The sequence below is a fragment of the Haliaeetus albicilla genome, chromosome 22 (genome assembly GCF_947461875.1).
Source record: "Haliaeetus albicilla chromosome 22, bHalAlb1.1, whole genome shotgun sequence".
Classification (NCBI taxonomy): domain Eukaryota; kingdom Metazoa; phylum Chordata; class Aves; order Accipitriformes; family Accipitridae; genus Haliaeetus; species Haliaeetus albicilla.
Window position 1 is genome coordinate 17295898 of NC_091504.1, and position 16472 is coordinate 17312369.

Sequence of the window (16472 nt, forward strand, 5' to 3'; positions counted from 1 at the left end):
CATTTTTTGTAATGCTCCTTAGTATTCCACAGAGATTTCCGAACACTTTTCACTATTTCACTCCTAAGGTTTCTAGGAGCATTAGATTACATGATTATAAAACTAATCACTAGTTTCTTGAATGCACTTGTTTGGGCATGTCACTTTTTGCTGCTTCAAGCTCTTTTCTGTACCCAGTTCAGTTTCCTTTAAAAGCCAAGTATTCCTGGGCCTTCCAGGGAGTCTACATCTTCTAGATCTTTCTGCTTGGTTTCAAACAAACAAGTGTTTCAGAACAACAAAAAGCAGACAAAACAACAAAAAGTCAGCAAAAAGTGGCCCCTGGAAACTATCCTTGTCTCTGCAGTTAGCTGTTTGGGCAGTTAAACTCCAGTAATGTCTGAGGACTGGGAGGTTGATTTTTTTTTTTTTTTTTTTTCCTCCCTCACCAAATTTAGGCACCTAAAATCAAGCAACTAAATTCAGAGTTGGGAAGGTTCAGAGCCTTAAAAAAAAAGGTCTACATGAAACTACCACACTGAAGACAAGAGTTTTACCACTGATTTCAGTACAGTTATGATTCTTGACTCTCTAAATTCTAGTGTGGCTCTTTAGAATCATTTGCTGCAGGCTTCAATGCTAGAACTGTCACCTACGGTGATTCCTTGCTTAGCTGACCTTAGAAACTGGGTTTCTGTTGTGCTCTAGTACCCAGTTTTTTGCATGAATTGGCTGGGATCAAAGTGAAGCAGACTTCCAGGCTATTCATGCCACATGCTGTGGCTGTAGTCCGTGAGGTGCTTTGCTCTGTGCTGCAGCAACTTCTTATTTTTGATACTCAGTATGCTTTTCTATCTCATTTTCAAGGTAGATGGTTTGTTTAATTCTCCTGCTCTGCCCAGGATCAGAGAACTGCCAATACATTTCCCCTGATCCTTGCAGAATGATTTTGGAGACACAGGCTTACAGCTACAAGCAGTTGAAAGCAAAATACATCTCGCCAGCACATGTCTTTCTTTTGGAGTCACAAAGTTTGAAACTTGACTGAATCATTGTATCACTCTGGCTGAAAAATGTAATTTTCAATCAACTAGTCTTTCCCTTTGAGACCTCCTCTCCATCCCTCTTACAGCCCAGCTTCAATTTGCTGTTATTCTCAGAAACAATAAAAAAGGTAATACCTGCATGAGAAAAGGTATTCTGTATCAAATACATTTTGATGCATTATTTCCTGAGAGTTTAGCCTCTCATCCAAAGCCTATGGAAGGGACATGGTGACTTTGGTACATATGGTCTCTGTAGGGATTACTGAAGTGCAACATTATGATGAGGTTGCAGAACAACCTTGCCCAGGTACCTCTGCATGTTTTGCCTAATGTCTGCAAAAACAATGCTGTTCTGCCTTGTATCAGGATGACAAGGAAACAGAAATGGATCATACGGAGGAACTCACTGACTTCTTGAGAGTCTCTGGTCTTCAGCCTCATGCACCAGAAGATAATTAGCCCTTTCTTTTGGTGTTTTATCTGTGTTTAGAGTGGGCAACACAGCTGTTCTAAGGACAGCAAACAAGTAAAATAACTACTTCTTTTAGAGGATTTGTTTCTTTCTTTTGAAGTTTTATAAAGTAGAAAGAAATCTTCAGTTTCAGCTGGGGACGGGGAACATGTTTCCTCTTCAATGTTTTCTCCTTAGCGGTCATATAAATTTTTTCTGGTTTGGAATAGTGGCAGCCCAAGTCCTGAAAATGCATTGCTACAGATGGGGGACTAGCAGTTTTATTGCAGTAGGATTCAAAATCCACATTTTTGGTGGTAGGATGAGAACCATGTGTAGGTGTCCCCTTCTTTTGAAGGCATGTCTCTTGTCTTCCCACCACTAGCCAGGAGTGGAATTCTCAATGCAAGATTGGGGGTATTTGGCATGTTTTTAAACTGTGAAGGATGTTATTATGCATAATATAAGACTACTAACTTGCACAAGCAACATGTATTTATACTGAAGACTATTTTGAAATAGTAAAGACTATTTTCAAACAGGTATGAACACAAGACCCTATCTTTTGCTTTAAGAACCCCTCTGAGGTAAATGAAATGAGAATTGTGATTATATTCAGTACGTGAGAAATAATCCTGTCATATATGATGCTGTCATACAGCATGAGAAACTAGTAAGTTGTAGAAATTCATAGTACATGCTTAGTGTTGCATGTATACATATATACTCTGTGTGTGTGTGTATATATAGTGTGTATGTATGTTGGCACATAAAAAGCTCTGCTTGCATTAGTAAGAAAGTTAATATTTAGTTTTATGTCTAGAAATCCTTAATACATTTCCAGAATGTGTTTGGAACTTGGTCTTGCAGATTAGCTGGATGGTGATTTTTGTGACTTTGTGCGTGTTATTTTAGCCAGTCCATTGAGCAGGAGCATTTTATAAGTGATCTACAACTTCATCTTCTTTCCCACAATACAAAAAGTCAGAATAAAGCTGTAACGAAAAACAGAGCAGCCATTAGGTGATTTTGGTTTTAGTTATTCATAAGGCTTTTCACACTGTGGATGTAAAACCAATTATTATGCTAATACTTGATCTGAGTCTTAATAGTCCCCCTGTAAGAATAAAAAACCCCACAATTTATAAATTAAATGGACGTAAGCATATCTGTGTGAGAAGGGTTCATTATTGAAAAGATCAATTAGAGAAGGGGTAATTTGCCAAGTTCAGCCATTGCATTCAAACGTTAGATTTAAGATGCAGACCAGAACTCGCCATCGGTGACTGAGCTTCCATCAGCTGCGGCAGAGCAACAGAGTCCAGCAGCTGCTTGTTTCGCAAGAGATTCCCTCACAGCCCTAAAAATTTAAAATACGGTTATCTTCAAGGACAATCTCACAGGCTTCTAGTGAGTGTAGAAAATGAAATCCCCCATGAGAGCAAGAAGTTTGTTGAATGTGATTCTACCAGAAGAAAAGTGAACAAAATAAGGTTGTGGTCAAATCCGGCTGCAGCAGGGTCTGCCTGCCAAGGAGCCCATGCTCCGCACAGCTCCGTGCTCTCAAGTCGGGCTCCCCTGGGCAGAGGGAGGCTGCGAGCACCACGGTCTTCTGCTCTTTAAGGCCTCTGTGAGTGCCACACATTTCGGATAGAAGGGCTCAGCTGGAGAAGGTAACACACTTTGCCTCTTTAATTTGGATATTTACACTTACTTCCAGTGGGTGATACAGCATATGGATACATTTAAAAAAAAAAAAAAGTTTATCTCAGCCTTTTGTGATGCTTTCAGAAAAGATCAGTATTTGTTTTGCTCTGGTACTTCCTAGGCAATCAGGCGCAGAGATGAGATTATTTGCTGGGTAATGGGCCAGGCATTCACAGCTAGATTCTTTAAACCTCATTGTCTATTACTATGGTCAGACTGGCTAGTTCTGGATAGAAAGCATTATTTTCTTAGTAAATGGAATAACAGAAATTTGAAGGAAGCAGAGAGGGCTTTGTGCGCCTCCCTTAATCAGATTAAATACTTCCACTGTCTTTTTTCCCCACCATGCTTATGATCTGCAGCAAAACGACACTAAAGGTAAACCCCTTCTACTAGGTGATATGAAGCTACACTCCTTGAGAGATTCCTGAAGGAACCAGGCCTGTTAATGAATGGAAAGAGAATTACATAAATTCACAATGTCTACATCCACTTAATCCCATTTGTAAATTATTTTTTCCTGTTAAATGCTTCCTTTATAATTCTTGTCTCATTACCAATCTTTGGATGAATTTTAATTCCTCTGACACACTATGGGACCTGTCTGATACAGGCTGGATAAAATTTGACTATACCACCTCATTTTCTCCATGGATTCAGGGATCATGCATCTTTTCACATGGCAAGCTACAGTATGATGCAGCAACTATTTTAAATGTAAGAATAAAATCAATGTGTCATTGAAAGCAAAAGCTGTTGCATTAGTGGGCTGTTAATGCAAGGCATGAGGGGAGACAGTGCTCTCAGTAGAGTGGAAATTCAAAAACATAGATTCAGTTTTTGTACCACCTACAGACATACGGATTGATCTAGGGCAAGTCACATCTCTTTGTAATACCACAGATTCTTTCTTAGTAAAAATGAGTACTGAAATCTCCCTTTCCACTGTAAACCATCCTGAGGCATGTTCTGTTCCCACTAAATAATAGTGTCACTGTCTCTTTGATTTTTGCTTGGTGTCTGCTTGTTGGAGTGCCCATGACAAGAAGTTTCAGCAAGTTTGTAGCAAATAGGACTCCTTTTTTTTTTTCACACCCAGAGTCTGTCTAGGTTTCCTGTCACTTACTATTTGTTGCATGATGTTGCAGCATGATCTTACCAGGTATCCATTCCACCAGAGCCACCTTGCAGGCTGGAGCTTTCTGCCTTAGTCCCATCCCAAAGACTGTGTTGTGCACTGTCAGAGTGTAATAATTTCAGAAGCTGGGATCCTCATGGAGACCTGCAAAATTGCCATTTCTGCTTGTATGCAGCTGGACCCTAGATTCAAACCATATTCTTTCCTTCAGTGATTCTAATGCATTTTTTTCTTGTTTTTTTTCCCCAACATATATGAAGTTACAAATTCAAGAGCCTGCAATACTGCGTAAGTGGAGGAGAGTCAAACCATCCTGCCGTGATGGCTGAGTAGAAAAATGAGATAGGGTTAGAACATTATGGCTAGACTGAATCAGTGTGTTTGCAGTCACTCACATACAGTGTATATTGTGTGGAAATACCGTTACAAATGTCTAGAGTAGAAGGTCCCCGGTGAAAATTTTTACCTCAGACCAGATTGTTCCATGGTGCCACCTCGGTGGTTCAGATGAGGAGAAACTCCAAGTCCCATAAATCCAAGTTTGTGGACTTGCTCATCCCCCTACAGGAAATATCAGTACAACGCCGACACTAATGACAGCGCAGCCAAGAACACTGCTCTGCTGCTTCGCTCACACCGATACAAATCGGAGGACATTTCTGAGAAGTAAATGGAGCCAAATTACTGTAAAGGAAATCTAAATCAGAATAATTTAAAGCCCAGTTGATTTAATCTGGAACACCACTTTGAATGAAAACAGGATTTTTCACACCGAGCAGGATCTTTCCTTGATGTAGGTCAATGTTGTTGTAGGGATTTCTCTCAGCTGTGCTGATTTACGCCATTAGATAAACAAGCAGTGGACTTTAAAATCACAGTGAAAAAACATGTTTTTAAATGAACATCTTTTATTTCTTCTAGAATTGTAGACTATTTAGCTGTATAAGTATCCATTTGTATGGAGTAACAAACCACATAAACTCAGTTTTCTTTTACAGGGTATTGTACATGCAACTTGTGAGGGGATGCAAATTAAGCCTTATGCATTAGGAAAAGCACTTCCACCTTATGATGTTCAGGTACTTTGATGAGTGTAAAGCATTCTGGTTACTTCAGTCTGAAATAAGATAAGGTCATGGCAGGACTGTTCTCTGTTTAGCAGCATATCACCTCACTACTCATGAGCGAGCGTTCTTTCATTTTAGGTAATAGATGAAAATGGTAATGTTCTGCCTCCAGGAGAAGACGGCAACCTTGCCATCCAGATCAAACCAGCAAGGCCCTTCTGTCTTTATGCTAGATATGTGGTAAGGAATCAAACACGTTTTGGGGAATATTTTCAGTTCACTGGTGACTTCTGAAGTGCCTCCCTCCAAACATGTATGCTCAGCTTACAAAAACCTGGGTTTTTCACACAGCTCTGAAGGCATCATAACTGATCTCAGAAGCACCAGGTTTGGTTTACCACTGAAACAAAGATTTCAGAATTATTTGCCCAGCTCTGCTTCTCAATACCAAATTCTTATTTCCTCTGTAGGTATCACATTGGGCTGCTTGAAGTAGAGAGGGAGTGCCCTGATAGAGCACCCAGCAGGAGCTGAAACCGCCGCTGTCAGCAGCCCAGACCCTATCAGAGGAGAGGTAAGGACATTGATATTAGGAGCTACCTAAAATATCTAATGTATGTGTATATTGAGAAACAGCTATGTGTGTGAGGGAAATCTTGGCTTGTTATTAACATTGTGAAGATGTATACTGGCATTTTCAAATACATTTGAGGAGATGAAGAGGCATCTAACTTCCTTTTGATTTCAGAAAAATTAGGGGCACCTAGGCCAATTTGAAACTCTGACAATGGCTTTTCTGAATCCCAATGAGATCTTACGCCGTGAAGCAATGTCCCCTAGCTATTCTTCTTAGGAAGGCCATTAAGCAAATGTGGCCCACCTGAGTCACCTCTCTTCTTGAACACTGCAAGGACATGACGTGGCTGCCCAGACACCAGTGAAAAATTCCTGTGTGCTGGGAATGCCACTATGTTCACTATGAGTAGTTTTAAGGCCCGTTTGTGGAGCTCAACAAGCGATAAAAACCAGAAAGTTGTCCAGCATCTGGCTCGAAACTTATATTTCCACTGGATTGAAAGAAATTTGATTGTAGAAAACTGCATTATTCATCTTAGTCTTTCTATTGAATGTTATTCATCAAGTTAGTGATTGCTGAGTGTTGCCTTACTTTAGCTCTCTCCTTTAGGTGGTAAAAGCTTCTATTGTTCTGTCTCCTGAATTTACATCTCATGATCCTGAAAAATTAATTCTTCAGCATGTGAAAAAAGTTACTGCACCTTACAAAAACCCAAGAAAGGCAAGTATCACAGAGTTCTGAATATAGAAGTAGTTCCTGGCAATGCACCCTAAAATTAAAACTCCTCTAATCAAACCTAATAATCAGATTAGAAATACAATCAGGTTATATTTCGGAATAGTCAAATTTTGCTTTTTTTTCTCCTGGAACCTCTTTTAATCCTTTTTTAAGGTTTTGAAATGTAACATTGAAAATCTGACCCCATCCTGACTACATAAGTAAACACTGCTTCACTGAACATCATAGGCCTATCCTGATAGGATCTGATGTTGTCTTCTTACATTGAAACTACAGACGAACCTGTATTAGATTTCACTGTGATTATGTACAGGGAAATGAAATGTTCCTTCACCCAATCAAATTGTGTCCATGAGCATAAAGTTTTCCTAGTTATTTTAAACAAAAGAATCAGATTTTACAAATTCAATACAGTTACATTAAATGTATTTCTAGACATTTTGAATGACTAACTGAAGAGAAAGATAACGCTTGGATGTTACAGTAACAGGGTGGTTGAATACTGTAGCGTGGGCAAAAGCCTTAGCTGGCAACAATCAATAGCCTGTCAAGTTCCTCAGCAGAGTTATCACAGTTTGCACTGGTCACAGATTCTCAAGCTCAAAGGGTACTGCAGGTTTGGGGGAATCTCAGCATGATTTTCACACCTCATTACTGGTGGCAGTGGGCTGTGCAGAGGTAAACAGTACTACAGCCTTTCCAGGTGAGGCAGGAGTCAAACGCCTCTAGCAGAGTATCTGGAATCCTTGAAAAGAACCCCAGGGCATGCACATTCAGAGTTAAACATGAATAGTTCATCAGGAGTAGCAGGATAAGCCCCACCTGGCTAAGGAATGATGCGCCAGCTCCCACCAAAAGTCTTCAGAAAAAACTTCACTGTCTGTCTTTGGCTTCCCTCAGTTCTTGCACAGGGTTCCAACAACTGTGATGCAGGGTTTTAAATTCCCTTCTGTTTTCCTGAGTAACAGCTTTGTTCTGGGGGATTAATTTTTCTCTCCTTGATTCAATCAGAACAGAGGGAAAACATGTTGGATATTTTAAATGTAATCCCATTTTTGGAGCAGAATAAGTAGAAATAGATGTAAATTTTTAAGTGCAATCATAAAAACATGTTGAAAAATGTAATCTGGTCACAATTTCAGGATCTGATTCTTTTTAAGCTCCTTCAGATTTCAAATGTGAGTAAGCACTTTTTGGCAAAGTAATCCACTTTGTCTCAAGAGAAGTAATCAGATTGTTCATGTAATCCATTTATTCTATGTAAGTTAAAAATTTTTTACCATAATCTAATTAAGACCTTGGAAAGTAATTTTTTTTAAAGCAATCTTAAAAATATAATTCCGGGACAGATTCTTGGGGTTTGGTACTGGTCTATGTTGGGCTTTAAACAAATCTGGCTAGATTTTCCCCTGAGCCCTGTTCTAGTGGTGTAAATTGCTCATTACAGGAGGGAAGGTCTCGCTCAGGAGGTTTCGTCTCTGATGCGGTCACAGACTTCTCAGTCTATACATTGGGTCAGCCATACTCACCAACATGTTAGTGCAGTTTTGTAATGATACAAAACCTGAACCTGACCAGGAAAAAAAAAGAAGAAACAAACAAACAGGTGAATCAAAACATTTCTGTTCAGTGTGTGGGCAGGAGTCCTAACTCTGCCCCACTGGCCAGGGTTTCAGGCAACCAAATAAAGCCCCTTAGTTGCTCCCTTTGAAGTCCAAGTTGTGCTCAAATTCAGTGGCGTGTGATTGTCCCACACCACTGATTTGAGGAATTACTGAGTCACCCAACTGATGAGTTCCGTTTCTCTAAAACATAACTCGTTCTTTTTGTTGGGCACTGGGACTGATGGGCTGCCTGCCTGCCTGCTTCATCCTCAAAAGAGCCTGTAGCTTTTAAAATCGCAGGCTTGCCACAGAAAAGGAACACAGCTTGGAATGAAACCGTGTCAAACTGCTAAGTATTGTTGTTATTTCTCTTTACAGACAAGCTGGAGTTTGTTCAACAACTACCAAAGATGATCTCTGGGAAAATCCAAAGGAAGAAACTTAGGAACAAAGAGTGAGGAAGAGCTTAGTTTTGCTGCTGAGCTCCTGACCAGCAAGTGCTCACCCTGGACTGCTTTTCTGCCTTCTGGCATCCTGTTCCCTATCAGTCCTAAGAGGTGCTGGACAACCGTCTGAATAAGAGTAGAAGATACCAATTTTTGTTCTGGTGCTTTGGGGTGTTTCTAAAGCAATATATCCCCTATAATATTAAATGTATGTGGGAGAAACTGTGTTGAAAATAATGATAAAAGAGGGGAAATCAGACTTGCCTATAGCTTTTGCCTTTATTTTTGTATGTGCATTGTTATCACTGAAAGCCACAAAGTATGCAACTATGTGTCAAATATTATTTTGTGCAAATGTTTTTTAGTAATTGTTGATGATCAGACTTCCAGCTTTAGCCAGTGCTGGGACACATATAGTTTCAGGATTAAATATAATCAAGGATTTCCTGGACTGAGTAGTTCGTTCAGACTGTGAGATATTTCTGTAACAGCAAAGCACAGTTACATGGGTACGGGTGCAGCAGAGGTTTAGATCATCCCCGTTAGGTCACATCTCACATTTCTTGTTACCCCTCTGTAGCACCTGCACTTCACACAGTGCTGCTACAGCACAGCCTGTGTACACTTTATTCTTGCTTCAGAAGATATAAGTAGTAGTTGAACTCTATGACCAAGGCTGTGTTTACTGGGAGCACAAAAACACCAGTGAACCAAAGAAAGTCCAGGGTTATTTATGTCAAAATTTCCTGGTTCCGCTGTAAACCCACTATGCAGTACCCATGAGCACATCTGCTGTTGTACCAAGAGCCTGGGAAAATAGCAAACGTGCTGTGTAGTAAAGCTGTTGATGACCTTTCGGGACAACTAATTGAGTTATTAACTGGCAAACAAACACAAGTCCCAGGAGAGGCTGTGCCAGAAGGGTTCTACAAGTGGATCTCACCTCTTTCATACCGTTAAGCTCTGAAATGGATATTGCTTTGCTTTCCAGCTACAAAGCACATAATTGCCTGAGGTCAAAAACAAAGAGAAAACAAATGCACAAAATGCTGTGTCCGTGTAGATTACATCTATCTAAATGGATCTGAGCTTCCACTACTGAAACCAGGGGATAGTTGAAAATTTATTTCTTCAGGATCAGACTTAGACCTCAAGTGAAAAATAAACCCCACTCTCTGGAGTATTTGCATGCTGAGAGCATTACATATTTTTTAAGGAAATAACAAAAGTGACTGAAAGGGGGTGGTTTGGGTTTTTTTATTAATCAGTCCTTTGGAGATTCATTCCACAGAGAAAGTCTTTAGGCTGCCTCCTGTCCAAAGTGGTGTACTTGAAGTAAGCAACAGACGTGCCAGAGAGGAACTGCATCATCTGCCTTGGGTGGTTCTCTACTACATTCGCATCAACAGCTGCTCTGAATTCTGCTTTCTGGGAGCAGGTAGTTACATTTTGGTAAGAAAATTAGAAACTTCTCTGGATTTCATTGCTACTACGCTGAAAATCACTGGTCAACTGTTTTTTTCTATGTGTACTGGCAGAAGGCTGCTATAGCACACTCACTGTTTGGGAGTTGTCCTACTTCTTATTTGTCTGTTCTAGGACTTCAAGGACAAATTAGGCTGACCCATCTGTGTATGTATTATTGCACTGAATAATAGTTTATGACATTTCCAAACAGTAGCAGCTGTGTTGCGTGTCTCAAAATGTACTTACATGGTGCAGGCAGCCAGGGGGATGTCACTAGAGCTATTGCTGCCCCTGAGTGCTCTTAGGAATTTACCCTGTTTTACCCTGGGAACAGGGCCAAATCTGGCTGCCTTGCAAACTTGTGAGCAAACTCACTCATTGATTTCAGTCTCTCCACATTGGACTGAAGATGGGCTTAATGCCCTCTCGTGTACATATGCTAGAAACACCATGTGCTCAGAATGGCTCTTTGTGTGTGTGTGTCTGTGTATTACACAGCTTGAAAGCCATTTAATAGCCACAGTAAAGTGAGGAATGTGAGAAGTCATTTGCTACATAGGGAGAGCAGACGGAAGATATTGTGCCCTGTTACAGAGGTGTGAAGTTCATCAAACCCTGACCCAAACGTTCTTGCTCTGAATCTCACTGTATGTGCTCCTGAAGTGTAAATTCAAAGAACTGAGCACTGCACTGTGTTCTTCTCCAGGTTTCACTGGGAATTTCATGTGGTTGTCATTGCCCTGTCCATTTTAATTTCTCTGCCCGAGTACATGGGCTTCCAGCCACCTTAAGACAAAGTTATCCTTGTTCCCAATCTTGACTGAAAAATGGTAAGAGGAGAAGCAGAACCAGTTAAACAGCAGTCAGATCAGAAAAATGGGGTAATTCTCTTTTCAGATCACCGTAACATCAGTAAACACTGTCACTTCAGGCAGTCTGCTGTACGCCCTTTTTAAAAGGTGTTAAAATGAGAGACAGGTAGCCTATAATTACTTTAGCTTTGAGTGTCTGCTTTGTTAGAATATCACTGTGTGATTTACCAAACTGTGAAGGGTCATCTTCTAACAGTGAACTCCACAGCAATAGGTCAGGGGAGCTGGCTCCGGGTCCACAACAAGACACAGAAGACAGGCAGAGAGAGTTGTACATGACTTGCACAAAGACACTGATGCCAAATTGGATGGCTTACTTAGGAGTAATTTCAGAGTTTACATTCAGTTTGCAAAAGTGACTTGAAAGCTTTCAGATACTCCTAATACATAGCAATTCAGCAGTTTTCCTGGAAGATTGGCCATGCATTGATGCCTGCAGAGGTTCCACATGTGGGCTCTAACAGCCTGGTTCTGCCTCTCCATAGTCCATTACTTCCATGGCTGCTATCTGTGCTTATCGTTTCTAGCAGCATCTCTGTTTCCTGACTCTGATCCTTAATTATACCCTTTATTGCCTCTATATATAATCATAGAATCATTTAGGTTGGAAGAGACCTTTAAGATCATCGAGTCCAACTGTAAGCCTAACACTGCCAAGTCCACCACTAAACCATGTCCTTAAGTGCCACATCTACATGTCTTTTAAATACCTATATTTATATACAGTCTCTCTATATTATATAGTCTATGTGTATGCTTATGTATAGCTTTTATTTATCTAGGTCTTAGTTTAAAAATATTTTCCCCTTGCAGGGCTTAGTGCCTGCAGTAGCAATACTAGCAGACTGTACTGTGACTGCAGTAGATTCACCTGAACAAAGTGTCTCATAATTGAATAGCTGGAGTTCCTGCATCACGTTGCTGCCTTCCAGAGCATAGATTTTGTGTCCAATCCCTTTGTTACCCTGTTTCATAGCAATGACTTTGTAGTTTGAGTTTTTATTGTCCTCCTCAGAGCTGATGGCCCGCATCTGAACTGCATGTATTTTCTCCACAGAAGCATCCATCAGATATTACAGGTGATATTTATTGGCACCAGGCTTCTGAAAATCTTCATATCTTTATCATACCAACTCTCATACTATGTTTAACTCCAGAATCTGAAAATAAAGCCCTACTGTTGCCATTTCCAATGCCATTGGTGCCATAGGGTAGAGTTCTGTATTAATGTATGGTGGATTATCCATTCTTCAAAGGCAGTAAACCAGAAACGCAGTCATTCATACTCAGCGCTCTTTCCATCTTCTCTCAACTTTTTCAGTGATTGCGCCTTTCTTCAGAAGGTAATTTGAGAAATTAGATCTGCACTTTCAGGGGGAAATAATCCCCACCATGGAATGTGATGTGTGCTACTAATGAAGGGCTATAACAGATCAGAGAACTAAAGTGAATGAGGAGGAGGCAATACTCGACAATTACTAGGCAAGATATATGAGGAGGAGTTGAAAGAAGTCTCACCTGATCACAGATAACATCTCCAGGTAATCACAACCTATTTAAACACCCTGAGAAATTAGTTTTTATTTAGTAGGTGTTCAAATACTTAGTCTTCTCAAAAATGAAAGATGCCATCTGCAAATGTAAAAAAAAAAAACAAAACCAAAAAAAAAACCCATAATGCTGTGTTTTATTCCTCTTTCTTCACATGATTCTCACTTTTATGAAGGAGGGTGGACTACCAGAGGCAGTTATACTTTTCTGGTTTGTATCAAGCAGACTGAAGAAGTAGCTTCTTTCTGCAAGAACATCATCTAGGTCTGAGTCTGCAGTCGCTGGCTCAGATCTAAGGGAAAAATAAAATGGCAGCCAATGCTACAAAGATTTCACTGATTAACTGTGAGTTCTGGAATCAGGCTTTTTTTCATAACATGTTAAGGATAGATATAAGAAGCAATATGTCATAACCAGACTATGTGAAAAAAGAAAAAGCCTCCATCTATATCTTTTAGCCTCTGAAGCTGAATGTATCCTGAGCACCATGTTCCCATACATATGGCTCTAATTCACTTCACTCTTTTGCAAGGCATTTTCAGGGTAATACACAACTACAAATGGTACATTGTGAAACCAAATGCAACTCTATATTTATATAAAGGGCAAATGCAGATGTAGCAAAAGCATTAGTCCAGTAAACAAATCAATAATAGAATGTGGAAAACGACCTCTGAGTTATTCGTGATATTTTGCTATCTAATACAAGGCAAACGCTGGGGAGAGGAGGGGGCACAATCTTTTCTTTGGACAAAGGGAAGGCAGAGCAAATGGTGCAATGTGGAACATACTTCTGGTTAACGTTTATTGCTTTAGCAACAAAAGCAACAGTAAGGATGTTTATCACATCTCTTCCATATCAGCTAAATGCACAGACCCCTCACCCCTGCTTGCTAGTGGCTACCTTGGTCCTTGAGTAGTTGTATGTGATGGTTATATCCTGGATTCTGAGGCAAAAACCAGGAACAGAAGATGGCATCCGTCTTGCAACTAAATCTGTGTTTGCCATTAATAGCCTTGTAGGGCTGGATGAGACTGCCGTGGTGCTTAAAACATGGGAATAGTGTGTACAAGTTGTGAAAAGTTCTTAGGTTTTTTTGGTTTGGGTTTGGGGTTTTGGTTTTTTTTTAAACACCCAGCTGTTCACAGTTTCAAGCCCCTACTTTGGTTGGATAGAATAGGAATTGTCAGCTCCAAGGGGAATTCTCTGAGAAACCTCAGAGACAGATGAAAAAGCAGGAGACTTAGAAGGGTTACCAGAGCTCTAGCTTACCCATAAGGAGGGGTGGGATAAAATGTCATAAAGAGATGGACTTGCTGCTCTGTATACATCTGTTCCATCTGGAGCCAACAGCTCATCTGGGAATGTGCACATCATAATACTATTATTGATTTTTCTGTCTCTTGTAGGAGGGAAATAATCATTAAAAAATAGTTCTGATGATTATCGTCTTCAAAAGCCCCCATATATCTGCTTTTGTGCCATGAAGATTTTACTTGAATTTCAAGTGTTGCAGTCCCCACAGAGCATCCAGACACTCCGCAGATTATTCCACCAGTATCACAAGACTTTTTCATCTTTGAATTTCTCAGATTATGAAGCTATCAGTCGTTGTGAACAGGAAGTACCTGAGTACTTTAATTTTGCAAGTGATCTGCTGGACAAATGGTCTCAAATAGAAAAGGAAGCATTTCTGACCCTGTAGATTCAGTATTTTTAGTGAAAGTGTGCCCCTATCCCCAAAGTCAAATCTAAAACTATCACTGGCTTCAGTAAGACCAGAATTTCCTCCCTTGTTTCTGTTTTAACATCATCTCACGTTGCAGAGAAAGGAGAGGCAATTTGCTTTAGCATCAGAGGGGACATGGTGCTTTGTCTCTGTGATTCTCATTCAGTGAGAGCAGTGTGTGCAGTGCTGGGTTCGAAAAAGCCTCTAAGTAATTTATGAGCATTGCAAATCAGGTAGATACACACCAACTTATACGTGCCTTGGAAGAGGCCTCTTTTAAACAAAACATGCTTATATCCCTGCCCTAGAATATGTAACACTATCAGATTCCACTGCCTGCAGCATCCCAAAATCTCTGTAAGGAACTACAGGAGTCTCAGAAGTAAGCAGCATGCTATTTACCCTTGCATTGTGTATAGGAACGAAAGAGACCATCAAATCCAGCTCTGTGATGAATAAATGGAAAAGGAGATGAAATTAAATGGAGCTTTGAAGAGCTGGGTTTCCTGTCACCAAAAGTGGCCAATGTGCTCTCTGGGCCACCCAATCTGCAAAGAGGAGACCGATTTTTAGTGATTCTACCCCGAATCCCAGAGTGATAGCTGCTGAACATGGCTTGTATGCAAACAGGTGAATTGCATCATTCTTAATGGTCTGTAGATTGTTTGTTACCTTCTATGCCAAAAGTTGGTTAGCAATTCATTTAACAAGTACATTTCTTATTTGACTTTGTAGCTTGAACATTTGACAATCAAAGGGGCTGACGGGGTAGTCTCTTATGACTGTTGGAATTACCTTCACCATTTTTCTTTCATTTTCTGTGGCTTGTGTTGATTGGGTTAAATCAATTTGATTTAACTTCAACAGACTTAAGTTAAAGCTGCAAGTGTTTGCTGCCCCAAAGTTACACTTTCTACTTACATTGTGCCTGGAGCAGAGGATTTTGCAGAAACAGAAGCTGTTTTGTACTGCACATCTGCATTCAAGGTCAGGTGTGTGGGACTTGTTTTACCTTCTCATTTCTGCATTGAATAGTGCTGGTATTCAACAAATCAGGAGAAGCTATAAACTGATCAGGACTGAAAGTGAAAAATACCTAATAAATTTACAATTTTATTGCACTTTTGGATGTTATCATCATCCAAGGGACAACACAACTGACAGCACAAGACATTTGCTATAGTTTGCTGGCTTCCAAGAATAGGTGTATTATTACAATTGATGTGCTTGCTCCTGTGGTGTACCTGCTTGCATCCAAATGCCAGTTTCTGAAAATGAAGCTAATTGTATCCGAAAGCGGCAGGGCCGAGCTTCAGTGATTTGCTTAAGTAAGCGCCTTCTACTTTAACTCCATCATAGTTATCTCGAGTAGATTTCTCATGTTGTTTAAACACAGTTGTGCACTTGTGTCTCATTAATGAACTAGATACCTTTGAAGGGGTGGGAGAGAAGGCAATTTAGTCTCTTTTCTATGAAGAATAGCCAAATCGCTAATTAAAAAATAAGTACAGTCTTATTATGTCTAGGTTTGTTATATATGACTATGAAATAATATGGAAAAATGGACAGGAAAGCCTCTTATATTGACAGCTGTGGCCTATTTACATTCTAAAGCTCAAAGAAAAATATTCTGTACAAATTATTCCAATCCATATTCCTAAAACTTGATGATACAAAGGCTAATGTGAGTAGCTTTTCACTATGAAAGGCTAAAAAAGGGCACTGCAAAACGAACCTAAAGTGTTTAGGAATCCACATGCCTCACTGCTGAAAAGCAGCTACTAAAATGGCCCCCAAGAGCCAGCTCTTCACTGCAGCACATGGGGCTGTGGAAGGAGAGGAGAGGCAGAGTGGGGAAGGGAAGCAAATACCCTGCTGCAATCCGCTCAAGGCCCTAGGTGTGATTTTACCAGCTGGTATTTTGTTAAAAGCATCTTTTTAGCTAAAACCAGTCTTTCAAGGTGGGATCCAAGCTCCTCAGTCACTTTAGGAGCTTTATAAGATGTACCATGTGTTCTCACAACCACAGGTGTCTGAACTAGCATTACCCGTGCAGCTCACTGTACAGTCTCACTGTATTTCCATCTGCCCCTTCAAAC

General features: G+C 40.2%; 1 pseudogene; it reads left to right on the forward strand.

Moving 5' to 3' along the window:
• Positions 1 to 5346: 5346 nt before the first annotated feature.
• LOC138681750 (acyl-coenzyme A synthetase ACSM4, mitochondrial-like) lies at positions 5347 to 15692 on the forward strand (annotated as a pseudogene).
• The last annotated feature ends 780 nt before the right edge of the window (positions 15693 to 16472 follow it).